The sequence below is a fragment of the Brachionichthys hirsutus genome, chromosome 7 (assembly GCF_040956055.1).
Source record: "Brachionichthys hirsutus isolate HB-005 chromosome 7, CSIRO-AGI_Bhir_v1, whole genome shotgun sequence".
Classification (NCBI taxonomy): Eukaryota; Metazoa; Chordata; class Actinopteri; order Lophiiformes; family Brachionichthyidae; genus Brachionichthys; species Brachionichthys hirsutus.
This window is the reverse complement of record NC_090903.1, coordinates 1,290,905-1,315,342: the sequence shown is the minus strand read 5'-3', so window position 1 is coordinate 1,315,342 and position 24,438 is coordinate 1,290,905. Positions and strand designations below refer to the sequence as shown.

At 41.0% G+C, this 24,438-nt stretch overlaps 76 pseudogenes; all 76 read left to right on the top strand.

Annotated features, from left to right (window-relative positions):
• The first annotated feature begins 32 nt into the window (after positions 1-32).
• Positions 33-151, top strand: LOC137896762 (5S ribosomal RNA; annotated as a pseudogene).
• Positions 152-346: 195 nt separating this feature from the next.
• Positions 347-465, top strand: LOC137896695 (5S ribosomal RNA; annotated as a pseudogene).
• Positions 466-661: 196 nt separating this feature from the next.
• LOC137897815 (5S ribosomal RNA) lies at positions 662-780 on the top strand (annotated as a pseudogene).
• Positions 781-976: 196 nt separating this feature from the next.
• On the top strand, positions 977-1,095 carry LOC137896377 (5S ribosomal RNA; annotated as a pseudogene).
• A 196-nt stretch (positions 1,096-1,291) lies between these two features.
• Positions 1,292-1,410, top strand: LOC137897547 (5S ribosomal RNA; annotated as a pseudogene).
• Positions 1,411-1,606: 196 nt separating this feature from the next.
• LOC137896375 (5S ribosomal RNA) lies at positions 1,607-1,725 on the top strand (annotated as a pseudogene).
• A 196-nt stretch (positions 1,726-1,921) lies between these two features.
• LOC137896884 (5S ribosomal RNA) lies at positions 1,922-2,040 on the top strand (annotated as a pseudogene).
• Positions 2,041-2,235: 195 nt separating this feature from the next.
• LOC137897628 (5S ribosomal RNA) lies at positions 2,236-2,354 on the top strand (annotated as a pseudogene).
• A 195-nt stretch (positions 2,355-2,549) lies between these two features.
• LOC137897232 (5S ribosomal RNA) lies at positions 2,550-2,668 on the top strand (annotated as a pseudogene).
• Positions 2,669-2,864: 196 nt separating this feature from the next.
• LOC137896991 (5S ribosomal RNA) lies at positions 2,865-2,983 on the top strand (annotated as a pseudogene).
• Positions 2,984-3,177: 194 nt separating this feature from the next.
• On the top strand, positions 3,178-3,296 carry LOC137896753 (5S ribosomal RNA; annotated as a pseudogene).
• A 195-nt stretch (positions 3,297-3,491) lies between these two features.
• On the top strand, positions 3,492-3,610 carry LOC137897627 (5S ribosomal RNA; annotated as a pseudogene).
• Positions 3,611-3,805: 195 nt separating this feature from the next.
• Positions 3,806-3,924, top strand: LOC137897231 (5S ribosomal RNA; annotated as a pseudogene).
• A 196-nt stretch (positions 3,925-4,120) lies between these two features.
• Positions 4,121-4,239, top strand: LOC137896989 (5S ribosomal RNA; annotated as a pseudogene).
• A 194-nt stretch (positions 4,240-4,433) lies between these two features.
• LOC137896751 (5S ribosomal RNA) lies at positions 4,434-4,552 on the top strand (annotated as a pseudogene).
• A 195-nt stretch (positions 4,553-4,747) lies between these two features.
• On the top strand, positions 4,748-4,866 carry LOC137897626 (5S ribosomal RNA; annotated as a pseudogene).
• Positions 4,867-5,061: 195 nt separating this feature from the next.
• LOC137897230 (5S ribosomal RNA) lies at positions 5,062-5,180 on the top strand (annotated as a pseudogene).
• Positions 5,181-5,376: 196 nt separating this feature from the next.
• Positions 5,377-5,495, top strand: LOC137896988 (5S ribosomal RNA; annotated as a pseudogene).
• Positions 5,496-5,689: 194 nt separating this feature from the next.
• LOC137896750 (5S ribosomal RNA) lies at positions 5,690-5,808 on the top strand (annotated as a pseudogene).
• A 533-nt stretch (positions 5,809-6,341) lies between these two features.
• Positions 6,342-6,460, top strand: LOC137896749 (5S ribosomal RNA; annotated as a pseudogene).
• Positions 6,461-6,655: 195 nt separating this feature from the next.
• Positions 6,656-6,774, top strand: LOC137896926 (5S ribosomal RNA; annotated as a pseudogene).
• Positions 6,775-6,969: 195 nt separating this feature from the next.
• On the top strand, positions 6,970-7,088 carry LOC137896261 (5S ribosomal RNA; annotated as a pseudogene).
• Positions 7,089-7,284: 196 nt separating this feature from the next.
• On the top strand, positions 7,285-7,403 carry LOC137897831 (5S ribosomal RNA; annotated as a pseudogene).
• A 195-nt stretch (positions 7,404-7,598) lies between these two features.
• Positions 7,599-7,717, top strand: LOC137896374 (5S ribosomal RNA; annotated as a pseudogene).
• A 196-nt stretch (positions 7,718-7,913) lies between these two features.
• Positions 7,914-8,032, top strand: LOC137896987 (5S ribosomal RNA; annotated as a pseudogene).
• Positions 8,033-8,226: 194 nt separating this feature from the next.
• On the top strand, positions 8,227-8,345 carry LOC137896748 (5S ribosomal RNA; annotated as a pseudogene).
• Positions 8,346-8,540: 195 nt separating this feature from the next.
• Positions 8,541-8,659, top strand: LOC137897625 (5S ribosomal RNA; annotated as a pseudogene).
• A 195-nt stretch (positions 8,660-8,854) lies between these two features.
• LOC137897229 (5S ribosomal RNA) lies at positions 8,855-8,973 on the top strand (annotated as a pseudogene).
• A 196-nt stretch (positions 8,974-9,169) lies between these two features.
• On the top strand, positions 9,170-9,288 carry LOC137896986 (5S ribosomal RNA; annotated as a pseudogene).
• Positions 9,289-9,482: 194 nt separating this feature from the next.
• On the top strand, positions 9,483-9,601 carry LOC137897870 (5S ribosomal RNA; annotated as a pseudogene).
• A 533-nt stretch (positions 9,602-10,134) lies between these two features.
• LOC137896747 (5S ribosomal RNA) lies at positions 10,135-10,253 on the top strand (annotated as a pseudogene).
• Positions 10,254-10,448: 195 nt separating this feature from the next.
• LOC137896260 (5S ribosomal RNA) lies at positions 10,449-10,567 on the top strand (annotated as a pseudogene).
• Positions 10,568-10,763: 196 nt separating this feature from the next.
• On the top strand, positions 10,764-10,882 carry LOC137897818 (5S ribosomal RNA; annotated as a pseudogene).
• Positions 10,883-11,077: 195 nt separating this feature from the next.
• Positions 11,078-11,196, top strand: LOC137896372 (5S ribosomal RNA; annotated as a pseudogene).
• A 196-nt stretch (positions 11,197-11,392) lies between these two features.
• On the top strand, positions 11,393-11,511 carry LOC137896371 (5S ribosomal RNA; annotated as a pseudogene).
• Positions 11,512-11,707: 196 nt separating this feature from the next.
• Positions 11,708-11,826, top strand: LOC137897732 (5S ribosomal RNA; annotated as a pseudogene).
• Positions 11,827-12,021: 195 nt separating this feature from the next.
• Positions 12,022-12,140, top strand: LOC137897624 (5S ribosomal RNA; annotated as a pseudogene).
• Positions 12,141-12,335: 195 nt separating this feature from the next.
• LOC137897227 (5S ribosomal RNA) lies at positions 12,336-12,454 on the top strand (annotated as a pseudogene).
• Positions 12,455-12,650: 196 nt separating this feature from the next.
• Positions 12,651-12,769, top strand: LOC137897719 (5S ribosomal RNA; annotated as a pseudogene).
• A 194-nt stretch (positions 12,770-12,963) lies between these two features.
• On the top strand, positions 12,964-13,082 carry LOC137896746 (5S ribosomal RNA; annotated as a pseudogene).
• A 195-nt stretch (positions 13,083-13,277) lies between these two features.
• On the top strand, positions 13,278-13,396 carry LOC137896507 (5S ribosomal RNA; annotated as a pseudogene).
• A 194-nt stretch (positions 13,397-13,590) lies between these two features.
• Positions 13,591-13,709, top strand: LOC137896303 (5S ribosomal RNA; annotated as a pseudogene).
• Positions 13,710-13,904: 195 nt separating this feature from the next.
• LOC137896881 (5S ribosomal RNA) lies at positions 13,905-14,023 on the top strand (annotated as a pseudogene).
• A 196-nt stretch (positions 14,024-14,219) lies between these two features.
• Positions 14,220-14,338, top strand: LOC137897718 (5S ribosomal RNA; annotated as a pseudogene).
• A 194-nt stretch (positions 14,339-14,532) lies between these two features.
• LOC137896745 (5S ribosomal RNA) lies at positions 14,533-14,651 on the top strand (annotated as a pseudogene).
• A 195-nt stretch (positions 14,652-14,846) lies between these two features.
• On the top strand, positions 14,847-14,965 carry LOC137896506 (5S ribosomal RNA; annotated as a pseudogene).
• A 194-nt stretch (positions 14,966-15,159) lies between these two features.
• LOC137896302 (5S ribosomal RNA) lies at positions 15,160-15,278 on the top strand (annotated as a pseudogene).
• A 195-nt stretch (positions 15,279-15,473) lies between these two features.
• Positions 15,474-15,592, top strand: LOC137896880 (5S ribosomal RNA; annotated as a pseudogene).
• A 195-nt stretch (positions 15,593-15,787) lies between these two features.
• LOC137897284 (5S ribosomal RNA) lies at positions 15,788-15,906 on the top strand (annotated as a pseudogene).
• A 196-nt stretch (positions 15,907-16,102) lies between these two features.
• On the top strand, positions 16,103-16,221 carry LOC137897819 (5S ribosomal RNA; annotated as a pseudogene).
• Positions 16,222-16,416: 195 nt separating this feature from the next.
• On the top strand, positions 16,417-16,535 carry LOC137897693 (5S ribosomal RNA; annotated as a pseudogene).
• A 195-nt stretch (positions 16,536-16,730) lies between these two features.
• On the top strand, positions 16,731-16,849 carry LOC137896804 (5S ribosomal RNA; annotated as a pseudogene).
• Positions 16,850-17,043: 194 nt separating this feature from the next.
• Positions 17,044-17,162, top strand: LOC137896532 (5S ribosomal RNA; annotated as a pseudogene).
• Positions 17,163-17,357: 195 nt separating this feature from the next.
• On the top strand, positions 17,358-17,476 carry LOC137896639 (5S ribosomal RNA; annotated as a pseudogene).
• A 195-nt stretch (positions 17,477-17,671) lies between these two features.
• Positions 17,672-17,790, top strand: LOC137897283 (5S ribosomal RNA; annotated as a pseudogene).
• A 196-nt stretch (positions 17,791-17,986) lies between these two features.
• On the top strand, positions 17,987-18,105 carry LOC137897807 (5S ribosomal RNA; annotated as a pseudogene).
• Positions 18,106-18,303: 198 nt separating this feature from the next.
• Positions 18,304-18,422, top strand: LOC137897345 (5S ribosomal RNA; annotated as a pseudogene).
• Positions 18,423-18,617: 195 nt separating this feature from the next.
• LOC137896559 (5S ribosomal RNA) lies at positions 18,618-18,736 on the top strand (annotated as a pseudogene).
• Positions 18,737-18,931: 195 nt separating this feature from the next.
• Positions 18,932-19,050, top strand: LOC137897225 (5S ribosomal RNA; annotated as a pseudogene).
• A 196-nt stretch (positions 19,051-19,246) lies between these two features.
• On the top strand, positions 19,247-19,365 carry LOC137897717 (5S ribosomal RNA; annotated as a pseudogene).
• Positions 19,366-19,559: 194 nt separating this feature from the next.
• On the top strand, positions 19,560-19,678 carry LOC137896743 (5S ribosomal RNA; annotated as a pseudogene).
• A 195-nt stretch (positions 19,679-19,873) lies between these two features.
• Positions 19,874-19,992, top strand: LOC137896505 (5S ribosomal RNA; annotated as a pseudogene).
• Positions 19,993-20,186: 194 nt separating this feature from the next.
• On the top strand, positions 20,187-20,305 carry LOC137897104 (5S ribosomal RNA; annotated as a pseudogene).
• Positions 20,306-20,499: 194 nt separating this feature from the next.
• Positions 20,500-20,618, top strand: LOC137896531 (5S ribosomal RNA; annotated as a pseudogene).
• A 195-nt stretch (positions 20,619-20,813) lies between these two features.
• LOC137896638 (5S ribosomal RNA) lies at positions 20,814-20,932 on the top strand (annotated as a pseudogene).
• A 195-nt stretch (positions 20,933-21,127) lies between these two features.
• On the top strand, positions 21,128-21,246 carry LOC137897282 (5S ribosomal RNA; annotated as a pseudogene).
• Positions 21,247-21,442: 196 nt separating this feature from the next.
• LOC137897796 (5S ribosomal RNA) lies at positions 21,443-21,561 on the top strand (annotated as a pseudogene).
• A 198-nt stretch (positions 21,562-21,759) lies between these two features.
• Positions 21,760-21,878, top strand: LOC137897344 (5S ribosomal RNA; annotated as a pseudogene).
• A 195-nt stretch (positions 21,879-22,073) lies between these two features.
• Positions 22,074-22,192, top strand: LOC137896558 (5S ribosomal RNA; annotated as a pseudogene).
• A 195-nt stretch (positions 22,193-22,387) lies between these two features.
• LOC137897224 (5S ribosomal RNA) lies at positions 22,388-22,506 on the top strand (annotated as a pseudogene).
• Positions 22,507-22,702: 196 nt separating this feature from the next.
• Positions 22,703-22,821, top strand: LOC137897716 (5S ribosomal RNA; annotated as a pseudogene).
• Positions 22,822-23,015: 194 nt separating this feature from the next.
• On the top strand, positions 23,016-23,134 carry LOC137896742 (5S ribosomal RNA; annotated as a pseudogene).
• A 195-nt stretch (positions 23,135-23,329) lies between these two features.
• LOC137896502 (5S ribosomal RNA) lies at positions 23,330-23,448 on the top strand (annotated as a pseudogene).
• Positions 23,449-23,642: 194 nt separating this feature from the next.
• Positions 23,643-23,761, top strand: LOC137896300 (5S ribosomal RNA; annotated as a pseudogene).
• Positions 23,762-23,956: 195 nt separating this feature from the next.
• Positions 23,957-24,075, top strand: LOC137896879 (5S ribosomal RNA; annotated as a pseudogene).
• Positions 24,076-24,270: 195 nt separating this feature from the next.
• LOC137897281 (5S ribosomal RNA) lies at positions 24,271-24,389 on the top strand (annotated as a pseudogene).
• Positions 24,390-24,438: the final 49 nt, after the last annotated feature.

Genomic DNA, 24,438 nt, shown 5'->3' with positions numbered 1-24,438 from the left:
TATATATACTATGTTTTCTATACTGTACTCCAGCTCACGGCCATACCTGCCTGGGAGTGCCCAATCTCATCAGATGTTGGAAGCCAAGCAGGCACGGGCCTGGTTAGTACATGTGCGGGAGACTCACTTGGAATACCAGGTGCTGTGAGCTTTTAAATTGGTCAGAATTTTGAATTTAAAGAAAAAAATCTTCCTGGGATGAATGCAATCATGGAATTCAGGACTTGACGACTGATTGTAGAAAAATGTGTTTTAGTTGTCTGGTTAAAGAAAGTTGCCTTTGTTGCTGAAGTTGTTTAAAATTGTGACAAATCTATATATACTATGTTTTCTATACTGTACTCCAGCTCACGGCCATACCTGCCTGGGAGTGCCCAATGTCATCAGATCTTGGAAGCCAAGCAGGCATGGGCCTGGTTAGTACGTGCGCAGGAGACTCACTTGGAATACCAGGTGCTGTGAGCTTTTAAATTGGTCAGAATTTTGAATTGACAGAAAAAAAATCTACCTGGGATGAATGCGATCATGGAATTCAGGACTTGACGACTGATTGTAGAAAAATGTGTTTTAGTTGTCTGGTTAAAGAAAGTTGCCTTTGTTGCTGAAGTTGTTTAAAATTGTGACAAATCTATATATACTATGTTTTCTATGCTGTACTCCAGCTCACGGCCATACCCGCCTGAGAGTGCCCAATCTCGTCAGATCTTGGAAGCCAAGCAGGCGCGGGCCTGGTTAGTACATGCGCAGGAGACTCACTTGGAATACCAGGTGCTGTGAGCTTTTAAATTGGTCAGAATTTTGGATTTAAAGAAAAAAAATCTACCTGGGATGAATGCGATCATGGAATTCAAGACTTGACGACTGATTGTATAAAAATGTGTTGTCGTTGTCTGGTTAAAGAAAGTTGCCTTTGTTGCTGAAGTTGTTTAAAATTGTGACAAATCTATATATACTATGTTTTCTATACTGTACTCCAGCTCACGGCCATACCTGCCTGGGAGTGCCCAAACTCGTCAGATCTTGGAAGCCAAGCAGGCACGGGCCTGGTTAGTACATGCGCAGGAGACTCACTTGGAATACCAGGTGCTGTGAGCTTTCAAATTGGTCAGAATTTTGAATTGACAGAAAAAAAATCTACCTGGGATGAATGCGATCATGGAATTCAGGACTTGACGACTGATTGTAGAAAAATGTGTTTTAGTTGTCTGGTTAAAGAAAGTTGCCTTTGTTGCTGAAGTTGTTTAAAATTGTGACAAATCTATATATACTATGTTTTCTATGATGTGCTCTAGCTCACGGCCATACCTGCCTGGGAGTGCCCAATCCCATCAGATCTTGGAAGCCAAGCAGGCATGGGCCTGGTTAGTACATGTGCAGGAGACTCACTTGGGATACCAGGTGCTGTGAGCTTTTAAATTGGTCAGAATTTTGGATTTAAAGAAAAAAAATCTACCTGGGATGAATGCGATCATGGAATTCAAGACTTGACGACTGATTGTATAAAAATGTGTTGTCGTTGTCTGGTTAAAGAAAGTTGCCTTTGTTGCTGAAGTTGTTTAAAATTGTGACAAATCTATATATACTATGTTTTCTATACTGTACTCCAGCTCACGGCCATACCTGCCTGGGAGTGCCCAAACTCGTCAGATCTTGGAAGCCAAGCAGGCACGGGCCTGGTTAGTACATGCGCAGGAGACTCACTTGGAATACCAGGTGCTGTGAGCTTTCAAATTGGTCAGAATTTTGAATTGACAGAAAAAAAATCTACCTGGGATGAATGCGATCATGGAATTCAGGACTTGACGACTGATTGTAGAAAAATGTGTTTTAGTTGTCTGGTTAAAGAAAGTTGCCTTTGTTGCTGAAGTTGTTTAAAATTGTGACAAATCTATATATACTATGTTTTCTATGACGTGCTCTGGCTCACGGCCATGCCTGCCTGGGAGTGCCCAATCTCATCAGATCTTGGAAGCCGAGCAGGCATGGGCCTGGTTAGTACATGTGCGGGAGACTCACTTGGAATACCAGGTGCTGTGAGCTTTTAAATTGGTCAGAATTTTGAATTTAAAGAAAAAAATCTTCCTGGGATGAATGCAATCATGGAATTCAGGACTTGACGACTGATTGTAGAAAAATGTGTTTTAGTTGTCTGGTTAAAGAAAGTTGCCTTTGTTGCTGAAGTTGTTTAAAATTGTGACAAATCTATATATACTATGTTTTCTATACCGTACTCCAGCTCACGGCCATACCCGCCTGAGAGTGCCCAATCTCGTCAGATCTTGGAAGCCAAGCAGGCACGGGCCTGGTTAGTACATGTGCAGGAGACTCACTTGGAATACCAGGTGCTGTGAGCTTTTAAATTGGTCAGAATTTTGAATTTAAAGAAAAAAATCTTCCTGGGATGAATGCGATCATGGAATTCAGGACTTGACAACTGATTGTAGAAAAATGTGTTTTAGTTGTCTGGTTAAAGAAAGTTGCCTTTGTTGCTGAAGTTGTTTAAAATTGTGACAAATCTATATATACTATGTTTTCTATACTGTACTCCAGCTCACGGCCATACCTGCCTGGGAGTGCCCAATCTCGTCAGATCTTGGAAGCCAGGCAGCCGCGGGCCTGGTTAGTACGTGCGCAGGAGACTCACTTGGAATACCAGGTGCTGTGAGCTTTTAAATTGGTCAGAATTTTGAATTGACAGAAAAAAAATCTACCTGGGATGAATGCGATCATGGAATTCAGGACTTGACGACTGATTGTAGAAAAATGTGTTTTAGTTGTCTGGTTAAAGAAAGTTGCCTTTGTTGCTGAAGTTGTTTAAAATTGTGACAAATCTATATATACTATGTTTTCTATGCTGTACTCCAGCTCAAGGCCATACCTGCCTGGGAGTGCCCAATCTCATCAGATCTTGGAAGCCAAGCAGGCATGGGCCTGGTTGGTACATGTGCGGGAGACTCACTTGGAATACCAGGTGCTGTGAGCTTTTAAATTGGTCAGAATTTTGAATTTAAAGAAAAAAATCTTCCTGGGTTGAATGCAATCATGGAATTCAGGACTTGACGACTGATTGTAGAAAAATGTGTTTTAGTTGTCTGGTTAAAGAAAGTTGCCTTTGTTGCTGAAGTTGTTTAAAATTGTGACAAATCTATATATACTATGTTTCTATACTGTACTCCGGCTCACGGCCACACCTGCCTGGGAGTGCCCAATCTCATCAGATCTTGGAAGCCAAGTAGGCACGGGCCTGGTTAGTACATGTGCGGGAGACTCACTTGGAATACCAGGTGCTGTGAGCTTTTAAATTGGTCAGAATTTTGAATTTAAAGAAAAATATCTTCCTGGAATGAATGCAATCATGGAATTCAGGACTTGACGACTGATTGTAGAAAAATGTGTTTTAGTTGTCTGGTTAAAGAAAGTTGCCTTTGTTGCTGAAGTTGTTTAAAATTGTGACAAATCTATATATACTATGTTTTCTATACCGTACTCCAGCTCACGGCCATACCCGCCTGAGAGTGCCCAATCTCGTCAGATCTTGGAAGCCAAGCAGGCACGGGCCTGGTTAGTACATGTGCAGGAGACTCACTTGGAATACCAGGTGCTGTGAGCTTTTAAATTGGTCAGAATTTTGAATTTAAAGAAAAAAATCTTCCTGGGATGAATGCAATCATGGAATTCAGGACTTGACAACTGATTGTAGAAAAATGTGTTTTAGTTGTCTGGTTAAAGAAAGTTGCCTTTGTTGCTGAAGTTGTTTAAAATTGTGACAAATCTATATATACTATGTTTTCTATACTGTACTCCAGCTCACGGCCATACCTGCCTGGGAGTGCCCAATCTCGTCAGATCTTGGAAGCCAGGCAGCCGCGGGCCTGGTTAGTACGTGCGCAGGAGACTCACTTGGAATACCAGGTGCTGTGAGCTTTTAAATTGGTCAGAATTTTGAATTGACAGAAAAAAAATCTACCTGGGATGAATGCGATCATGGAATTCAGGACTTGACGACTGATTGTAGAAAAATGTGTTTTAGTTGTCTGGTTAAAGAAAGTTGCCTTTGTTGCTGAAGTTGTTTAAAATTGTGACAAATCTATATATACTATGTTTTCTATGCTGTACTCCAGCTCAAGGCCATACCTGCCTGGGAGTGCCCAATCTCATCAGATCTTGGAAGCCAAGCAGGCATGGGCCTGGTTGGTACATGTGCGGGAGACTCACTTGGAATACCAGGTGCTGTGAGCTTTTAAATTGGTCAGAATTTTGAATTTAAAGAAAAAAATCTTCCTGGGTTGAATGCAATCATGGAATTCAGGACTTGACGACTGATTGTAGAAAAATGTGTTTTAGTTGTCTGGTTAAAGAAAGTTGCCTTTGTTGCTGAAGTTGTTTAAAATTGTGACAAATCTATATATACTATGTTTCTATACTGTACTCCGGCTCACGGCCACACCTGCCTGGGAGTGCCCAATCTCATCAGATCTTGGAAGCCAAGTAGGCACGGGCCTGGTTAGTACATGTGCGGGAGACTCACTTGGAATACCAGGTGCTGTGAGCTTTTAAATTGGTCAGAATTTTGAATTTAAAGAAAAATATCTTCCTGGAATGAATGCAATCATGGAATTCAGGACTTGACGACTGATTGTAGAAAAATGTGTTTTAGTTGTCTGGTTAAAGAAAGTTGCCTTTGTTGCTGAAGTTGTTTAAAATTGTGACAAATCTATATATACTATGTTTTCTATACCGTACTCCAGCTCACGGCCATACCCGCCTGAGAGTGCCCAATCTCGTCAGATCTTGGAAGCCAAGCAGGCACGGGCCTGGTTAGTACATGTGCAGGAGACTCACTTGGAATACCAGGTGCTGTGAGCTTTTAAATTGGTCAGAATTTTGAATTTAAAGAAAAAAATCTTCCTGGGATGAATGCGATCATGGAATTCAGGACTTGACAACTGATTGTAGAAAAATGTGTTTTAGTTGTCTGGTTAAAGAAAGTTGCCTTTGTTGCTGAAGTTGTTTAAAATTGTGACAAATCTATATATACTATGTTTTCTATACTGTACTCCAGCTCACGGCCATACCTGCCTGGGAGTGCCCAATCTCGTCAGATCTTGGAAGCCAGGCAGCCGCGGGCCTGGTTAGTACGTGCGCAGGAGACTCACTTGGAATACCAGGTGCTGTGAGCTTTTAAATTGGTCAGAATTTTGAATTGACAGAAAAAAAATCTACCTGGGATGAATGCGATCATGGAATTCAGGACTTGACGACTGATTGTAGAAAAATGTGTTTTAGTTGTCTGGTTAAAGAAAGTTGCCTTTGTTGCTGAAGTTGTTTAAAATTGTGACAAATCTATATATACTATGTTTTCTATGCTGTACTCCAGCTCAAGGCCATACCTGCCTGGGAGTGCCCAATCTCATCAGATCTTGGAAGCCAAGCAGGCATGGGCCTGGTTGGTACATGTGCGGGAGACTCACTTGGAATACCAGGTGCTGTGAGCTTTTAAATTGGTCAGAATTTTGAATTTAAAGAAAAAAATCTTCCTGGGTTGAATGCAATCATGGAATTCAGGACTTGACGACTGATTGTAGAAAAATGTGTTTTAGTTGTCTGGTTAAAGAAAGTTGCCTTTGTTGCTGAAGTTGTTTAAAATTGTGACAAATCTATATATACTATGTTTCTATACTGTACTCCGGCTCACGGCCACACCTGCCTGGGAGTGCCCAATCTCATCAGATCTTGGAAGCCAAGTAGGCACGGGCCTGGTTAGTACATGTGCGGGAGACTCACTTGGAATACCAGGTGCTGTGAGCTTTTAAATTGGTCAGAATTTTGAATTTAAAGAAAAAAATCTTCCTGGAATGAATGCAATCATGGAATTCAGGACTTGACGACTGATTGTAGAAAAATGTGTTTTAGTTGTCTGGTTAAAGAAAGTTGCCTTTGTTGCTGAAGTTGTTTAAAATTGTGACAAATCTATATATACTATGTTTTCTATACCGTACTCCAGCTCACGGCCATACCCGCCTGAGAGTGCCCAATCTCGCCGGATCTTGGAAGCCAAGCAGGCACGGGCCTGGTTAGTACATGTGCAGGAGACTCACTTGGAATACCAGGTGCTGGACTCACTTGGAATACCAGGTGCTGTGAGCTTTTAAATTGGTCAGAATTTTGAATTGAAAGAAAAAAATCTTCCTGGGATGAATGCGATAATGGAATTCAGGACTTGACAACTGATTGTAGAAAAATGTGTTTTAGTTGTCTGGTTAAAGAAAGTTGCCTTTGTTGCTGAAGTTGTTTAAAATTGTGACAAATCTATATATACTATGTTTCTATACCGTACTCCGGCTCACGGCCACACCTGCCTGGGAGTGCCCAATCTCATCAGATCTTGGAAGCCAAGTAGGCACGGGCCTGGTTAGTACATGTGCGGGAGACTCACTTGGAATACCAGGTGCTGTGAGCTTTTAAATTGGTCAGAATCTTGAATTTAAAGAAAAAAATCTTCCTGGGATGAATGCAATCATGGAATTCAGGACTTGACGACTGATTGTAGAAAAATGTGTTTTAGTTGTCTGGTTAAAGAAAGTTGCCTTTGTTGCTGAAGTTGTTTAAAATTGTGACAAATCTATATATACTATGTTTTCTATACCGTACTCCAGCTCACGGCCATACCCGTCTGAGAGTGCCCAATCTCGCCAGATCTTGGAAGCCAAGCAGGCACGGGCCTGGTTAGTACATGTGCAGGAGACTCACTTGGAATACCAGGTGCTGTGAGCTTTTAAATTGGTCAGAATTTTGAATTTAAAGAAAAAAATCTTCCTGGGATGAATGCGATCATGGAATTCAGGACTTGACGACTGATTGTAGAAAAATGTGTTTTAGGTGTCTGGTTAAAGAAAGTTGCCTTTGTTGCTGAAGTTGTTTAAAATTGTGACAAATCTATATATACTATGTTTTCTATGCTGTACTCCAGCTCACGGCCATACCTGCCTGGGAGTGCCCAATCTCATCAGATCTTGGAAGCCAAGCAGGCATGGGCCTGGTTAGTGCATGTGCAGGAGACTCACTTGGAATACCAGGTGCTGTGAGCTTTTAAATTGGTCAGAATTTTGAATTTAAAGAAAAAAAATCTACCTGGGATGAATGTGATCATGGAATTCAGGACTTGACGACTGATTGTATAAAAATGTGTTGTACTTGTCTTGTTAAAGAAAGTTGCCTTTGTTGCTGAAGTTGTTTAAAATTGTGACAAATCTATATATACTATGTTTTCTATGATGTGCTCTAGCTCACGGCCATACCTGCCTGGGAGTGCCCAATCTCATCAGATCTTGGAAGCCAAGCAGGCACGGGCCTGGTTAGTACATGTGCAGGAGACTCACTTGGAATACCAGGTGCTGTGAGCTTTTAAATTGGTCAGAATTTTGAATTTAAAGGAAAAAATCTTCCTGGGATGAATGCGATCATGGAATTCAGGACTTGACAACTGATTGTAGAAAAATGTGTTTTAGTTGTCTGGTTAAAGAAAGTTGCCTTTGTTGCTGAAGTTGTTTAAAATTGTGACAAATCTATATATACTATGTTTTCTATACTGTACTCCAGCTCACGGCCATACCTGCCTGGGAGTGCCCAAACTCGTCAGATCTTGGAAGCCAAGCAGGCACGGGCCTGGTTAGTACATGCGCAGGAGACTCACTTGGAATACCAGGTGCTGTGAGCTTTTAAATTGGTCAGAATTTTGAATTGACAGAAAAAAAATCTACCTGGGATGAATGCGATCATGGAATTCAGGACTTGACGACTGATTGTATAAAAATGTGTTGTCGTTGTCTGGTTAAAGAAAGTTGCCTTTGTTGCTGAAGTTGTTTAAAATTGTGACAAATCTATATATACTATGTTTTCTATGCTGTACTCCAGCTCAAGGCCATACCTGCCTGGGAGTGCCCAATCTCATCAGATCTTGGAAGCCAAGCAGGCATGGGCCTGGTTGGTACATGTGCGGGAGACTCACTTGGAATACCAGGTGCTGTGAGCTTTTAAATTGGTCAGAATTTTGAATTTAAAGAAAAAAATCTTCCTGGGTTGAATGCAATCATGGAATTCAGGACTTGACGACTGATTGTAGAAAAATGTGTTTTAGTTGTCTGGTTAAAGAAAGTTGCCTTTGTTGCTGAAGTTGTTTAAAATTGTGACAAATCTATATATACTATGTTTCTATACTGTACTCCGGCTCACGGCCACACCTGCCTGGGAGTGCCCAATCTCATCAGATCTTGGAAGCCAAGTAGGCACGGGCCTGGTTAGTACATGTGCGGGAGACTCACTTGGAATACCAGGTGCTGTGAGCTTTTAAATTGGTCAGAATTTTGAATTTAAAGAAAAATATCTTCCTGGAATGAATGCAATCATGGAATTCAGGACTTGACGACTGATTGTAGAAAAATGTGTTTTAGTTGTCTGGTTAAAGAAAGTTGCCTTTGTTGCTGAAGTTGTTTAAAATTGTGACAAATCTATATATACTATGTTTTCTATACCGTACTCCAGCTCACGGCCATACCCGCCTGAGAGTGCCCAATCTCGTCAGATCTTGGAAGCCAAGCAGGCACGGGCCTGGTTAGTACATGTGCAGGAGACTCACTTGGAATACCAGGTGCTGTGAGCTTTTAAATTGGTCAGAATTTTGAATTTAAAGAAAAAAATCTTCCTGGGATGAATGCGATCATGGAATTCAGGACTTGACAACTGATTGTAGAAAAATGTGTTTTAGTTGTCTGGTTAAAGAAAGTTGCCTTTGTTGCTGAAGTTGTTTAAAATTGTGACAAATCTATATATACTATGTTTTCTATACTGTACTCCAGCTCACGGCCATACCTGCCTGGGAGTGCCCAATCTCGTCAGATCTTGGAAGCCAGGCAGCCGCGGGCCTGGTTAGTACGTGCGCAGGAGACTCACTTGGAATACCAGGTGCTGTGAGCTTTTAAATTGGTCAGAATTTTGAATTGACAGAAAAAAAATCTACCTGGGATGAATGCGATCATGGAATTCAGGACTTGACGACTGATTGTAGAAAAATGTGTTTTAGTTGTCTGGTTAAAGAAAGTTGCCTTTGTTGCTGAAGTTGTTTAAAATTGTGACAAATCTATATATACTATGTTTTCTATGCTGTACTCCAGCTCAAGGCCATACCTGCCTGGGAGTGCCCAATCTCATCAGATCTTGGAAGCCAAGCAGGCATGGGCCTGGTTGGTACATGTGCGGGAGACTCACTTGGAATACCAGGTGCTGTGAGCTTTTAAATTGGTCAGAATTTTGAATTTAAAGAAAAAAATCTTCCTGGGTTGAATGCAATCATGGAATTCAGGACTTGACGACTGATTGTAGAAAAATGTGTTTTAGTTGTCTGGTTAAAGAAAGTTGCCTTTGTTGCTGAAGTTGTTTAAAATTGTGACAAATCTATATATACTATGTTTCTATACTGTACTCCGGCTCACGGCCACACCTGCCTGGGAGTGCCCAATCTCATCAGATCTTGGAAGCCAAGTAGGCACGGGCCTGGTTAGTACATGTGTGGGAGACTCACTTGGAATACCAGGTGCTGTGAGCTTTTAAATTGGTCAGAATTTTGAATTTAAAGAAAAAAATCTTCCTGGAATGAATGCAATCATGGAATTCAGGACTTGACGACTGATTGTAGAAAAATGTGTTTTAGTTGTCTGGTTAAAGAAAGTTGCCTTTGTTGCTGAAGTTGTTTAAAATTGTGACAAATCTATATATACTATGTTTTCTATACCGTACTCCAGCTCACGGCCATACCCGCCTGAGAGTGCCCAATCTCGCCAGATCTTGGAAGCCAAGCAGGCACGGGCCTGGTTAGTACATGTGCAGGAGACTCACTTGGAATACCAGGTGCTGGACTCACTTGGAATACCAGGTGCTGTGAGCTTTTAAATTGGTCAGAATTTTGAATTGAAAGAAAAAAATCTTCCTGGGATGAATGCGATAATGGAATTCAGGACTTGACAACTGATTGTAGAAAAATGTGTTTTAGTTGTCTGGTTAAAGAAAGTTGCCTTTGTTGCTGAAGTTGTTTAAAATTGTGACAAATCTATATATACTATGTTTCTATACCGTACTCCGGCTCACGGCCACACCTGCCTGGGAGTGCCCAATCTCATCAGATCTTGGAAGCCAAGTAGGCACGGGCCTGGTTAGTACATGTGCGGGAGACTCACTTGGAATACCAGGTGCTGTGAGCTTTTAAATTGGTCAGAATCTTGAATTTAAAGAAAAAAATCTTCCTGGGATGAATGCAATCATGGAATTCAGGACTTGACGACTGATTGTAGAAAAATGTGTTTTAGGTGTCTGGTTAAAGAAAGTTGCCTTTGTTGCTGAAGTTGTTTAAAATTGTGACAAATCTATATATACTATGTTTTCTATGCTGTACTCCAGCTCACGGCCATACCTGCCTGGGAGTGCCCAATCTCATCAGATCTTGGAAGCCAAGCAGGCATGGGCCTGGTTAGTGCATGTGCAGGAGACTCACTTGGAATACCAGGTGCTGTGAGCTTTTAAATTGGTCAGAATTTTGAATTTAAAGAAAAAAAATCTACCTGGGATGAATGTGATCATGGAATTCAGGACTTGACGACTGATTGTATAAAAATGTGTTGTACTTGTCTTGTTAAAGAAAGTTGCCTTTGTTGCTGAAGTTGTTTAAAATTGTGACAAATCTATATATACTATGTTTTCTATGATGTGCTCTAGCTCACGGCCGTACCTGCCTGGGAGTGCCCAATCTCATCAGATCTTGGAAGCCAAGCAGGCACGGGCCTGGTTAGTACATGTGCAGGAGACTCACTTGGAATACCAGGTGCTGTGAGCTTTTAAATTGGTCAGAATTTTGAATTTAAAGGAAAAAATCTTCCTGGGATGAATGCGATCATGGAATTCAGGACTTGACAACTGATTGTAGAAAAATGTGTTTTAGTTGTCTGGTTAAAGAAAGTTGCCTTTGTTGCTGAAGTTGTTTAAAATTGTGACAAATCTATATATACTATGTTTTCTATACTGTACTCCAGCTCACGGCCATACCTGCCTGGGAGTGCCCAAACTCGTCAGATCTTGGAAGCCAAGCAGGCACGGGCCTGGTTAGTACATGCGCAGGAGACTCACTTGGAATACCAGGTGCTGTGAGCTTTTAAATTGGTCAGAATTTTGAATTGACAGAAAAAAAATCTACCTGGGATGAATGCGATCATGGAATTCAGGACTTGACGACTGATTGTATAAAAATGTGTTGTCGTTGTCTGGTTAAAGAAAGTTGCCTTTGTTGCTGAAGTTGTTTAAAATTGTGACAAATCTATATATACTATGTTTTCTATACTGTACTCCAGCTCACGGCCATACCTGCCTGGGAGTGCCCAAACTCGTCAGATCTTGGAAGCCAAGCAGGCACGGGCCTGGTTAGTACATGCGCAGGAGACTCACTTGGAATACCAGGTGCTGTGAGCTTTCAAATTGGTCAGAATTTTGAATTGACAGAAAAAAAATCTACCTGGGATGAATGCGATCATGGAATTCAGGACTTGACGACTGATTGTAGAAGAATGTGTTTTAGTTGTCTGGTTAAAGAAAGTTGCCTTTGTTGCTGAAGTTGTTTAAAATTGTGACAAATCTATATATACTATGTTTTCTATGACGTGCTCTGGCTCACGGCCATGCCTGCCTGGGAGTGCCCAATCTCATCAGATCTTGGAAGCCAAGCAGGCATGGGCCTGGTTAGTACATGTGCGGGAGACTCACTTGGAATACCAGGTGCTGTGAGCTTTTAAATTGGTCAGAATTTTGAATTTAAAGAAAAAAATCTTCCTGGGATGAATGCAATCATGGAATTCAGGACTTGACGACTGATTGTAGAAAAATGTGTTTTAGTTGTCTGGTTAAAGAAAGTTGCCTTTGTTGCTGAAGTTGTTTAAAATTGTGACAAATCTATATATACTATGTTTTCTATACCGTACTCCAGCTCACGGCCATACCCGCCTGAGAGTGCCCAATCTCGTCAGATCTTGGAAGCCAAGCAGGCACGGGCCTGGTTAGTACATGTGCAGGAGACTCACTTGGAATACCAGGTGCTGTGAGCTTTTAAATTGGTCAGAATTTTGAATTAAAAGAAAAAAATCTTCCTGGGATGAATGCGATCATGGAATTCAGGACTTGACAACTGATTGTAGAAAAATGTGTTTTAGTTGTCTGGTTAAAGAAAGTTGCCTTTGTTGCTGAAGTTGTTTAAAATTGTGACAAATCTATATATACTATGTTTTCTATACTGTACTCCAGCTCACGGCCATACCTGCCTGGGAGTGCCCAATCTCGTCAGATCTTGGAAGCCAGGCAGCCGCGGGCCTGGTTAGTACGTGCGCAGGAGACTCACTTGGAATACCAGGTGCTGTGAGCTTTTAAATTGGTCAGAATTTTGAATTGACAGAAAAAAAATCTACCTGGGATGAATGCGATCATGGAATTCAGGACTTGACGACTGATTGTAGAAAAATGTGTTTTAGTTGTCTGGTTAAAGAAAGTTGCCTTTGTTGCTGAAGTTGTTTAAAATTGTGACAAATCTATATATACTATGTTTTCTATGCTGTACTCCAGCTCAAGGCCATACCTGCCTGGGAGTGCCCAATCTCATCAGATCTTGGAAGCCAAGCAGGCATGGGCCTGGTTAGTACATGTGTGGGAGACTCACTTGGAATACCAGGTGCTGTGAGCTTTTAAATTGGTCAGAATTTTGAATTTAAAGAAAAAAATCTTCCTGGGTTGAATGCAATCATGGAATTCAGGACTTGACGACTGATTGTAGAAAAATGTGTTTTAGTTGTCTGGTTAAAGAAAGTTGCCTTTGTTGCTGAAGTTGTTTAAAATTGTGACAAATCTATATATACTATGTTTCTATACTGTACTCCGGCTCACGGCCACACCTGCCTGGGAGTGCCCAATCTCATCAGATCTTGGAAGCCAAGTAGGCACGGGCCTGGTTAGTACATGTGCGGGAGACTCACTTGGAATACCAGGTGCTGTGAGCTTTTAAATTGGTCAGAATTTTGAATTTAAAGAAAAAAATCTTCCTGGAATGAATGCAATCATGGAATTCAGGACTTGACGACTGATTGTAGAAAAATGTGTTTTAGTTGTCTGGTTAAAGAAAGTTGCCTTTGTTGCTGAAGTTGTTTAAAATTGTGACAAATCTATATATACTATGTTTTCTATACCGTACTCCCGCTCACGGCCATACCCGCCTGAGAGTGCCCAATCTCGCCAGATCTTGGAAGCCAAGCAGGCATGGGCCTGGTTAGTACATGTGCAGGAGACTCACTTGGAATACCAGGTGCTGTGAGCTTTTAAATTGGTCAGAATTTTGAATTTAAAGAAAAAAATCTTCCTGGGATGAATGCGATCATGGAATTCAGGACTTGACAACTGATTGTAGAAAAATGTGTTTTAGTTGTCTGGTTAAAGAAAGTTGCCTTTGTTGCTGAAGTTGTTTAAAATTGTGACAAATCTATATATACTATGTTTCTATACTGTACTCCGGCTCACGGCCACACCTGCCTGGGAGTGCCCAATCTCATCAGATCTTGGAAGCCAAGCAGGCACGGGCCTGGTTAGTACATGTGCGGGAGACTCACTTGGAATACCAGGTGCTGTGAGCTTTTAAATTGGTCAGAATTTTGAATTTAAGGAAAAAAATCTTCCTGGGATGAATGCAATCATGGAATTCAGGACTTGACGACTGATTGTAGAAAAATGTGTTTTAGTTGTCTGCTTAAAGAAAGTTGCCTTTGTTGCTGAAGTTGTTTAAAATTGTGACAAATCTATATATACTATGTTTTCTATACTGTACTCCAGCTCACGGCCATACCCGCCTGAGAGTGCCCAATCTCGCCAGATCTTGGAAGCCAAACAGGCACGGGCCTGGTTAGTACATGTGCAGGAGACTCACTTGGAATACCAGGTGCTGTGAGCTTTTAAATTGGTCAGAATTTTGAATTGACAGAAAAAAAATCTACCTGGGATGAATGCGATCATGGAATTCAGGACTTGACGACTGATTGTAGAAAAATGTGTTTTAGTTGTCTGGTTAAAGAAAGTTGCCTTTGTTGCTGAAGTTGTTTAAAATTGTGACAAATCTGTATATACTATGTTTTCTATGCTGTACTCCAGCTCAAGGCCATACCTGCCTGGGAGTGCCCAATCTCATCAGATCTTGGAAGCCAAGCAGGCATGGGCCTGGTTAGTACATGTGTGGGAGACTCACTTGGAATACCAGGTGCTGTGAGCTTTTAAATTGGTCAGAATTTTGAATTTAAAGAAAAAAATCTTCCTGGGTTGAATGCAATCATGGAATTCAGGACTTGACGACTGATTGTAGAAAAATGTGTTTTAGTTGTCTGGTTAAAGAAAGTTGCCTTTGTTGCTGAAGTTGTTTAAAATTGTGACAAATCTATATATACTATGTTTCTATACTGTACTCCGGCTCACGGCCACACCTGCCTGGGAGTGCCCAATCTCATCAGATCTTGGAAGCCAAGTAGGCACGGGCCTGGTTAGTACATGTGCGGGAGACTCACTTGGAATACCAGGTGCTGTGAGCTTTTAAATTGGTCAGAATTTTGAATTTAAAGAAAAAAATCTTCCTGGAATGAATGCAATCATGGAATTCAGGACTTGACGACTGATTGTAGAAAAATGTGTTTTAGTTGTCTGGTTAAAGAAAGTTGCCTTTGTTGCTGAAGTTGTTTAAAATTGTGACAAATCTATATATACTATGTTTTCTATACCGTACTCCCGCTCACGGCCATACCCGCCTGAGAGTGCCCAATCTCGCCAGATCTTGGAAGCCAAGCAGGCATGGGCCTGGTTAGTACATGTGCAGGAGACTCACTTGGAATACCAGGTGCTGTGAGCTTTTAAATTGGTCAGAATTTTGAATTTAAAGAAAAAAATCTTCCTGGGATGAATGCGATCATAGAATTCAGGACTTGACAACTGATTGTAGAAAAATGTGTTTTAGTTGTCTGGTTAAAGAAAGTTGCCTTTGTTGCTGAAGTTGTTTAAAATTGTGACAAATCTATATATACTATGTTTCTATACTGTACTCCGGCTCACGGCCACACCTGCCTGGGAGTGCCCAATCTCATCAGATCTTGGAAGCCAAGCAGGCACGGGCCTGGTTAGTACATGTGCGGGAGACTCACTTGGAATACCAGGTGCTGTGAGCTTTTAAATTGGTCAGAATTTTGAATTTAAGGAAAAAAATCTTCCTGGGATGAATGCAATCATGGAATTCAGGACTTGACGACTGATTGTAGAAAAATGTGTTTTAGTTGTCTGCTTAAAGAAAGTTGCCTTTGTTGCTGAAGTTGTTTAAAATTGTGACAAATCTATATATACTATGTTTTCTATACTGTACTCCAGCTCACGGCCATACCCGCCTGAGAGTGCCCAATCTCGCCAGATCTTGGAAGCCAAACAGGCACGGGCCTGGTTAGTACATGTGCAGGAGACTCACTTGGAATACCAGGTGCTGTGAGCTTTTAAATTGGTCAGAATTTTGAATTTAAAGAAAAAAATCTTCCTGGGATGAATGCGATCATGGAATTCAGGACTTGACAACTGATTGTAGAAAAATGTGTTTTAGGTGTCTGGTTAAAGAAAGTTGCCTTTGTTGCTGAAGTTGTTTAAAATTGTGACAAATCTATATATACTATGTTTTCTATACTGTACTCCAGCTCACGGCCATACCTGCCTGGGAGTGCCCAATCTCATCAAATCTTGGAAGCCAAGCAGGCATGGGCCTGGTTAGTGCATGTGCAGGAGACTCACTTGGAATACCAGGTGCTGCGAGCTTTTAAATTGGTCAGAATTTTGAATTTAAAGAATAAAAATCTACCTGGGATGAATGTGATCATGGAATTCAGGACTTGACGACTGATTGTATAAAAATGTGTTGTACTTGTCTTGTTAAAGAAAGTTGCCTTTGTTGCTGAAGTTGTTTAAAATTGTGACAAATCTATATATACTATGTTTTCTATGGTGTGCTCTAGCTCACGGCCATACCTGCCTGGGAGTGCCCAATCTCATCAGATCTTGGAAGCCAAGCAGGCACGGGCCTGGTTAGTACATGTGCAGGAGACTCACTTGGAATACCAGGTGCTGTGAGCTTTTAAATTGGTCAGAATTTTGAATTTAAAGGAAAAAATCTTCCTGGGATGAATGCGATCATGGAATTCAGGACTTGACAACTGATTGTAGAAAAATGTGTTTTAGTTGTCTGGTTAAAGAAAGTTGCCTTTGTTGCTGAAGTTGTTTAAAATTGTGACAAATCTATATATACTATGTTTTCTATACTGTACTCCAGCTCACGGCCATACCTGCCTGGGAGTGCCCAATCTCATCAGATCTTGGAAGCCAAGCGGGCACGGGCCTGGTTAGTACATGTGCGGGAGACTCACTTGGAATACCAGGTGCTGTGAGCTTTTAAATTGGTCAGAATTTTGAATTTAAAGAAAAAAATCTACCTGGGATGAATGCGATCATGGAATTCAGGACTTGACGACTGATTGTAGAAAAATGTGTTTTAGTTGTCTGGTTAAAGAAAGTTGCCTTTGTTGCTGAAGTTGTTTAAAATTGTGACAAATCTATATATACTATGTTTTCTATACTGTGCTCCGGCTCACGGCCATACCTGCCTGGGAGTACCCAATCTCATCAGATCTTGGAAGCCAAGCGGGCATGTGCCTGGTTGGTACATGTGCAGGAGACTCACTTGGAATACCAGGTGCTGTGAGCTTTTAAATTGGTCAGAATTTTGAATTTAAAGAAAAAAATCTTCCTGGGATGAATGCGATCATGGAATTCAGGACTTGACAACTGATTGTAGAAAAATGTGTTTTAGTTGTCTGGTTAAAGAAAGTTGCCTTTGTTGCTGAAGTTGTTTAAAATTGTGACAAATCTATATATACTATGTTTCTATACTGTACTCCGGCTCACGGCCACACCTGCCTGGGAGTGCCCAATCTCATCAGATCTTGGAAGCCAAGCAGGCACAGGCCTGGTTAGTACATGTGTGGGAGACTCACTTGGAATACCAGGTGCTGTGAGCTTTTAAATTGGTCAGAATTTTGAATTTAAAGAAAAAAATCTTCCTGGGATGAATGCAATCATGGAATTCAGGACTTGACGACTGATTGTAGAAAAATGTGTTTTAGTTGTCTGCTTAAAGAAAGTTGCCTTTGTTGCTGAAGTTGTTTAAAATTGTGACAAATCTATATATACTATGTTTTCTATACTGTACTCCAGCTCACGGCCATACCCGCCTGAGAGTGCCCAATCTCGCCAGATCTTGGAAGCCAAGCAGGCACGGGCCTGGTTAGTACATGTGCAGGAGACTCACTTGGAATACCAGGTGCTGTGAGCTTTTAAATTGGTCAGAATTTTGAATTTAAAGAAAAAAATCTTCCTGGGATGAATGCGATCATGGAATTCAGGACTTGACAACTGATTGTAGAAAAATGTGTTTTAGGTGTCTGGTTAAAGAAAGTTGCCTTTGTTGCTGAAGTTGTTTAAAATTGTGACAAATCTATATATACTATGTTTTCTATACTGTACTCCAGCTCACGGCCATACCTGCCTGGGAGTGCCCAATCTCATCAAATCTTGGAAGCCAAGCAGGCATGGGCCTGGTTAGTGCATGTGCAGGAGACTCACTTGGAATACCAGGTGCTGCGAGCTTTTAAATTGGTCAGAATTTTGAATTTAAAGAAAAAAAATCTACCTGGGATGAATGTGATCATGGAATTCAGGACTTGACGACTGATTGTATAAAAATGTGTTGTACTTGTCTTGTTAAAGAAAGTTGCCTTTGTTGCTGAAGTTGTTTAAAATTGTGACAAATCTATATATACTATGTTTTCTATGATGTGCTCTAGCTCACGGCCATACCTGCCTGGGAGTGCCCAATCTCATCAGATCTTGGAAGCCAAGCAGGCACGGGCCTGGTTAGTACATGTGCAGGAGACTCACTTGGAATACCAGGTGCTGTGAGCTTTTAAATTGGTCAGAATTTTGAATTTAAAGGAAAAAATCTTCCTGGGATGAATGCGATCATGGAATTCAGGACTTGACAACTGATTGTAGAAAAATGTGTTTTAGTTGTCTGGTTAAAGAAAGTTGCCTTTGTTGCTGAAGTTGTTTAAAATTGTGACAAATCTATATATACTATGTTTTCTATACTGGTGTGCTCCGGCTCACGGCCATACCTGCCTGGGAGTACCCAATCTCATCAGATCTTGGAAGCCAAGCGGGCATGTGCCTGGTTGGTACATGTGCAGGAGACTCACTTGGAATACCAGGTGCTGCAAGCTTTTAAATTGGTCAGAATTTTGGATTTAAAGAAAAAAATCTACCTGGGATGAATGCGATCATGGAATTCAGGACTTGACGACTGATTGTAGAAAAATGTGTTTTAGTTGTCTGGTTAAAGAAAGTTGCCTTTGTTGCTGAAGTTGTTTAAAATTGTGACAAATCTATATATACTATGTTTTCTATGCTGTGCTCTGGCTCACGGCCATACCCGCCTGAGAGTGCCCAATCTCGTCAGATCTTGGAAGCCAATCAGGCACGGGCCTGGTTAGTACATGTGCAGGAGACTCACTTGGAATACCAGGTGCTGTGAGCTTTTAAATTGGTCAGAATTTTGAATTAAAAGAAAAAAATCTTCCTGGGATGAATGCGATCATGGAATTCAGGACTTGACAACTGATTGTAGAAAAATGTGTTTTAGTTGTCTGGTTAAAGAAAGTTGCCTTTGTTGCTGAAGTTGTTTAAAATTGTGACAAATCTATATATACTATGTTTTCTATACTGTACTCCAGCTCACGGCCATACCTGCCTGGGAGTGCCCAATCTCGTCAGATCTTGGAAGCCAGGCAGCCGCGGGCCTGGTTAGTACGTGCGCAGGAGACTCACTTGGAATACCAGGTGCTGTGAGCTTTTAAATTGGTCAGAATTTTGAATTGACAGAAAAAAAATCTACCTGGGATGAATGCGATCATGGAATTCAGGACTTGACGACTGATTGTAGAAAAATGTGTTTTAGTTGTCTGGTTAAAGAAAGTTGCCTTTGTTGCTGAAGTTGTTTAAAATTGTGACAAATCTATATATACTATGTTTTCTATGCTGTACTCCAGCTCAAGGCCATACCTGCCTGGGAGTGCCCAATCTCATCAGATCTTGGAAGCCAAGCAGGCATGGGCCTGGTTAGTACATGTGTGGGAGACTCACTTGGAATACCAGGTGCTGTGAGCTTTTAAATTGGTCAGAATTTTGAATTTAAAGAAAAAAATCTTCCTGGGTTGAATGCAATCATGGAATTCAGGACTTGACGACTGATTGTAGAAAAATGTGTTTTAGTTGTCTGGTTAAAGAAAGTTGCCTTTGTTGCTGAAGTTGTTTAAAATTGTGACAAATCTATATATACTATGTTTCTATACTGTACTCCGGCTCACGGCCACACCTGCCTGGGAGTGCCCAATCTCATCAGATCTTGGAAGCCAAGTAGGCACGGGCCTGGTTAGTACATGTGCGGGAGACTCACTTGGAATACCAGGTGCTGTGAGCTTTTAAATTGGTCAGAATTTTGAATTTAAAGAAAAAAATCTTCCTGGAATGAATGCAATCATGGAATTCAGGACTTGACGACTGATTGTAGAAAAATGTGTTTTAGTTGTCTGGTTAAAGAAAGTTGCCTTTGTTGCTGAAGTTGTTTAAAATTGTGACAAATCTATATATACTATGTTTTCTATACCGTACTCCCGCTCACGGCCATACCCGCCTGAGAGTGCCCAATCTCGCCAGATCTTGGAAGCCAAGCAGGCATGGGCCTGGTTAGTACATGTGCAGGAGACTCACTTGGAATACCAGGTGCTGTGAGCTTTTAAATTGGTCAGAATTTTGAATTTAAAGAAAAAAATCTTCCTGGGATGAATGCGATCATGGAATTCAGGACTTGACAACTGATTGTAGAAAAATGTGTTTTAGTTGTCTGGTTAAAGAAAGTTGCCTTTGTTGCTGAAGTTGTTTAAAATTGTGACAAATCTATATATACTATGTTTCTATACTGTACTCCGGCTCACGGCCACACCTGCCTGGGAGTACCCAATCTCATCAGATCTTGGAAGCCAAGCGGGCATGTGCCTGGTTGGTACATGTGCAGGAGACTCACTTGGAATACCAGGTGCTGTGAGCTTTTAAATTGGTCAGAATTTTGAATTTAAAGAAAAAAATCTTCCTGGGATGAATGCGATCATGGAATTCAGGACTTGACAACTGATTGTAGAAAAATGTGTTTTAGTTGTCTGGTTAAAGAAAGTTGCCTTTGTTGCTGAAGTTGTTTAAAATTGTGACAAATCTATATATACTATGTTTCTATACTGTACTCCGGCTCACGGCCACACCTGCCTGGGAGTGCCCAATCTCATCAGATCTTGGAAGCCAAGCAGGCACAGGCCTGGTTAGTACATGTGTGGGAGACTCACTTGGAATACCAGGTGCTGTGAGCTTTTAAATTGGTCAGAATTTTGAATTTAAAGAAAAAAATCTTCCTGGGATGAATGCAATCATGGAATTCAGGACTTGACGACTGATTGTAGAAAAATGTGTTTTAGTTGTCTGCTTAAAGAAAGTTGCCTTTGTTGCTGAAGTTGTTTAAAATTGTGACAAATCTATATATACTATGTTTTCTATACTGTACTCCAGCTCACGGCCATACCCGCCTGAGAGTGCCCAATCTCGCCAGATCTTGGAAGCCAAGCAGGCACGGGCCTGGTTAGTACATGTGCAGGAGACTCACTTGGAATACCAGGTGCTGTGAGCTTTTAAATTGGTCAGAATTTTGAATTTAAAGAAAAAAATCTTCCTGGGATGAATGCGATCATGGAATTCAGGACTTGACAACTGATTGTAGAAAAATGTGTTTTAGGTGTCTGGTTAAAGAAAGTTGCCTTTGTTGCTGAAGTTGTTTAAAATTGTGACAAATCTATATATACTATGTTTTCTATACTGTACTCCAGCTCACGGCCATACCTGCCTGGGAGTGCCCAATCTCATCAAATCTTGGAAGCCAAGCAGGCATGGGCCTGGTTAGTGCATGTGCAGGAGACTCACTTGGAATACCAGGTGCTGCGAGCTTTTAAATTGGTCAGAATTTTGAATTTAAAGAAAAAAAATCTACCTGGGATGAATGTGATCATGGAATTCAGGACTTGACGACTGATTGTATAAAAATGTGTTGTACTTGTCTTGTTAAAGAAAGTTGCCTTTGTTGCTGAAGTTGTTTAAAATTGTGACAAATCTATATATACTATGTTTTCTATGATGTGCTCTAGCTCACGGCCATACCTGCCTGGGAGTGCCCAATCTCATCAGATCTTGGAAGCCAAGCAGGCACGGGCCTGGTTAGTACATGTGCAGGAGACTCACTTGGAATACCAGGTGCTGTGAGCTTTTAAATTGGTCAGAATTTTGAATTTAAAGGAAAAAATCTTCCTGGGATGAATGCGATCATGGAATTCAGGACTTGACAACTGATTGTAGAAAAATGTGTTTTAGTTGTCTGGTTAAAGAAAGTTGCCTTTGTTGCTGAAGTTGTTTAAAATTGTGACAAATCTATATATACTATGTTTTCTATACTGGTGTGCTCCGGCTCACGGCCATACCTGCCTGGGAGTACCCAATCTCATCAGATCTTGGAAGCCAAGCGGGCATGTGCCTGGTTGGTACATGTGCAGGAGACTCACTTGGAATACCAGGTGCTGCAAGCTTTTAAATTGGTCAGAATTTTGGATTTAAAGAAAAAAATCTACCTGGGATGAATGCGATCATGGAATTCAGGACTTGACGACTGATTGTAGAAAAATGTGTTTTAGTTGTCTGGTTAAAGAAAGTTGCCTTTGTTGCTGAAGTTGTTTAAAATTGTGACAAATCTATATATACTATGTTTTCTATGCTGTGCTCTGGCTCACGGCCATACCCGCCTGAGAGTGCCCAATCTCGTCAGATCTTGGAAGCCAATCAGGCACGGGCCTGGTTAGTACATGTGCAGGAGACTCACTTGGAATACCAGGTGCTGTGAGCTTTTAAATTGGTCAGAATTTTGAATTAAAAGAAAAAAATCTTCCTGGGATGAATGCGATCATGGAATTCAGGACTTGACAACTGATTGTAGAAAAATGTGTTTTAGTTGTCTGGTTAAAGAAAGTTGCCTTTGTTGCTGAAGTTGTTTAAAATTGTGACAAATCTATATATACTATGTTTTCTATACTGTACTCCAGCTCACGGCCATACCTGCCTGGGAGTGCCCAATCTCGTCAGATCTTGGAAGCCAGGCAGCCGCGGGCCTGGTTAGTACGTGCGCAGGAGACTCACTTGGAATACCAGGTGCTGTGAGCTTTTAAATTGGTCAGAATTTTGAATTGACAGAAAAAAAATCTACCTGGGATGAATGCGATCATGGAATTCAGGACTTGACGACTGATTGTAGAAAAATGTGTTTTAGTTGTCTGGTTAAAGAAAGTTGCCTTTGTTGCTGAAGTTGTTTAAAATTGTGACAAATCTATATATACTATGTTTTCTATGCTGTACTCCAGCTCAAGGCCATACCTGCCTGGGAGTGCCCAATCTCATCAGATCTTGGAAGCCAAGCAGGCATGGGCCTGGTTAGTACATGTGTGGGAGACTCACTTGGAATACCAGGTGCTGTGAGCTTTTAAATTGGTCAGAATTTTGAATTTAAAGAAAAAAATCTTCCTGGGTTGAATGCAATCATGGAATTCAGGACTTGACGACTGATTGTAGAAAAATGTGTTTTAGTTGTCTGGTTAAAGAAAGTTGCCTTTGTTGCTGAAGTTGTTTAAAATTGTGACAAATCTATATATACTATGTTTCTATACTGTACTCCGGCTCACGGCCACACCTGCCTGGGAGTGCCCAATCTCATCAGATCTTGGAAGCCAAGTAGGCACGGGCCTGGTTAGTACATGTGCGGGAGACTCACTTGGAATACCAGGTGCTGTGAGCTTTTAAATTGGTCAGAATTTTGAATTTAAAGAAAAAAATCTTCCTGGAATGAATGCAATCATGGAATTCAGGACTTGACGACTGATTGTAGAAAAATGTGTTTTAGTTGTCTGGTTAAAGAAAGTTGCCTTTGTTGCTGAAGTTGTTTAAAATTGTGACAAATCTATATATACTATGTTTTCTATACCGTACTCCCGCTCACGGCCATACCCGCCTGAGAGTGCCCAATCTCGCCAGATCTTGGAAGCCAAGCAGGCATGGGCCTGGTTAGTACATGTGCAGGAGACTCACTTGGAATACCAGGTGCTGTGAGCTTTTAAATTGGTCAGAATTTTGAATTTAAAGAAAAAAATCTTCCTGGGATGAATGCGATCATGGAATTCAGGACTTGACAACTGATTGTAGAAAAATGTGTTTTAGTTGTCTGGTTAAAGAAAGTTGCCTTTGTTGCTGAAGTTGTTTAAAATTGTGACAAATCTATATATACTATGTTTCTATACTGTACTCCGGCTCACGGCCACACCTGCCTGGGAGTGCCCAATCTCATCAGATCTTGGAAGCCAAGCAGGCACGGGCCTGGTTAGTACATGTGCGGGAGACTCACTTGGAATACCAGGTGCTGTGAGCTTTTAAATTGGTCAGAATTTTGAATTTAAGGAAAAAAATCTTCCTGGGATGAATGCAATCATGGAATTCAGGACTTGACGACTGATTGTAGAAAAATGTGTTTTAGTTGTCTGCTTAAAGAAAGTTGCCTTTGTTGCTGAAGTTGTTTAAAATTGTGACAAATCTATATATACTATGTTTTCTATACTGTACTCCAGCTCACGGCCATACCCGCCTGAGAGTGCCCAATCTCGCCAGATCTTGGAAGCCAAACAGGCACGGGCCTGGTTAGTACATGTGCAGGAGACTCACTTGGAATACCAGGTGCTGTGAGCTTTTAAATTGGTCAGAATTTTGAATTTAAAGAAAAAAATCTTCCTGGGATGAATGCGATCATGGAATTCAGGACTTGACAACTGATTGTAGAAAAATGTGTTTTAGGTGTCTGGTTAAAGAAAGTTGCCTTTGTTGCTGAAGTTGTTTAAAATTGTGACAAATCTATATATACTATGTTTTCTATACTGTACTCCAGCTCACGGCCATACCTGCCTGGGAGTGCCCAATCTCATCAAATCTTGGAAGCCAAGCAGGCATGGGCCTGGTTAGTGCATGTGCAGGAGACTCACTTGGAATACCAGGTGCTGCGAGCTTTTAAATTGGTCAGAATTTTGAATTTAAAGAATAAAAATCTACCTGGGA